This window comes from Octodon degus, unplaced genomic scaffold, assembly GCF_000260255.1.
Source record: "Octodon degus isolate 3935 unplaced genomic scaffold, OctDeg1.0 scaffold00029, whole genome shotgun sequence".
Taxonomy (NCBI): domain Eukaryota; kingdom Metazoa; phylum Chordata; class Mammalia; order Rodentia; family Octodontidae; genus Octodon; species Octodon degus.
This window is the reverse complement of record NW_004524605.1, coordinates 6,192,568-6,194,267: the sequence shown is the minus strand read 5'-3', so window position 1 is coordinate 6,194,267 and position 1,700 is coordinate 6,192,568. Positions and strand designations below refer to the sequence as shown.

The following is a 1,700-nucleotide window of genomic DNA, read 5'->3' as shown; positions in this document are numbered from 1 at the left end:
TTGCACAGTACCCATTCCCTTGATGTCTACAATATCACCCTTTTTGTAGATTCGCATGTATGTAGCCAAAGGAACAACCCCATGTTTTCTAAAAGGCCTGGAAAACATATACCGGGTTCCCCTCCTCTTGCCCTTTGTGTTAGTCATTTTGGCAAATTACTGGAAGATGGCGGTTCCGGCCGAAAGGGAGTTATGTGTATTTTTAAGAGAAAAAAAATAGTATTTGTTTTATGAAAGTAAGGTAAATCAACACCCTTTAACCAATACCAAACCAAAACATCTTGCTTCCTGGCTGGGTGTGACAGTACAGAACTATAATCCTAGCACTTAGGAAGCTGAGGCTCAGGAGGTTCATGACCAGCGTGGGCTACACAGTGAGTTTAAGCCTGCCTAAAATACCCAGAAAGACCCTGCCTCCAACAAACAAAAAACAAACACAAAAATCTGCTGCTTTGAGCAATAGCTTGTTTGGCTACTCAAGGCTTATGTCACCAAGAAGGCCAAATTCTAATTCTTACATCTTTTTCTTGCCTCCATAATCCCACTTAATCTTGAACAGATGTGAATCTTATTTCTTGTAAGGTATATTCAAGACCTCAAGGAAACATTGTAACAGCCCAAATGCAACATAACACAACCATTTTACTCTAGGAAGGCTGAAGTCCACTCACTTTTGAGTAGGTTTTGGTTTGGTTTCTGATCTTTAGAGACAAAGTCTTGCTTTGAAATTCAGAGTGGCCTCATATAAGCCTTGTGCCTCAGTGCTAGGATTATAGGCTCATGCAACTTAAAGATGTTTGCTTATGATAGTATTTGTTTCCATTTTAGTGCAAAACCTTGATTTTAAGAGTGAAAGAAGGGGCCAGGGAGATGGCTCAGTAGGTTAAGTGCTTCCCTGGCAAGCCCAAGGTCCCGAGTTCAATCCCTGGTTCCGCCAAAAAAAAAAAAAAGAGTGAAAGAAAAACAGACCAAATCGAAGGGGGGGGGGGAAGACAAAAAATTTTAAATCACAAAGCACGTAGGTGGGCTGAAGATGTAATTCAACAGAAGAGTGTATGCCTTAGTATAAGTAAGGCTCTGGGCTCATCCTGCCCCCAACATCATGCAAAATGATACAAAGCCATCACAAAAATAAGACTGCTTCTCACATGGTTCCACTCAGTTACTTTGTACTGGGCTGTGGGGCTGGTGAGATAGCTCAGCAGCCTCAAGCACCTGATACCTGGCACCACAAGCCCACCAGCTCCGCCCCCAGGGTGGGCTGAGCTACTCCCCCACCCACACATGTGACACACACACACACACACACACACACACACACACACACAGAGTATATACTGGGCTGTGAAACATTTTCCCTTAGTCTTGCCCTGATGGAAGCTGTATTTCTGGTTCCCAGCTTTTACAGTTCTTACAGAACAAGCATAAAACACATGGTACATTTCCTACAAGGTAATTTTTTTATCCCCTTTATTACTTACTTCCATATAGTTTCAAATAGTAACCTTTATCAGTCATCCAAAGTTATTATAAAATTGGGCTGGGGAGATGGGTCAGTGGAATAAGTGCTTTCCTGGCAAGCATAAGGGCCTGAGTTCAATCCCCGGTTCCGCCAAAAAAAAAAAAAAGAGTGAAAGAAAAACAGACCAAATCGAAGGGGGGGGGGGAAGACAAAAAATTTTAAATCACAAAGCACGTAG

The 1,700-nt window shown here is 42.4% G+C and overlaps 2 protein-coding genes across 3 annotated transcripts in view; one reads left to right on the top strand and one right to left on the bottom strand.

Moving 5' to 3' along the window:
- Cdkl3 (cyclin dependent kinase like 3) overlaps positions 1-1,700 on the top strand; it is a 76,073-nt gene that overhangs the window by 1,544 nt on the left and 72,829 nt on the right. The gene's annotated exons all lie outside the window — the stretch shown is intronic.
- The window catches only part of Ube2b (ubiquitin conjugating enzyme E2 B), a 43,188-nt gene that overhangs the window by 21,388 nt on the left and 20,100 nt on the right, over positions 1-1,700 (bottom strand). The gene's annotated exons all lie outside the window — the stretch shown is intronic.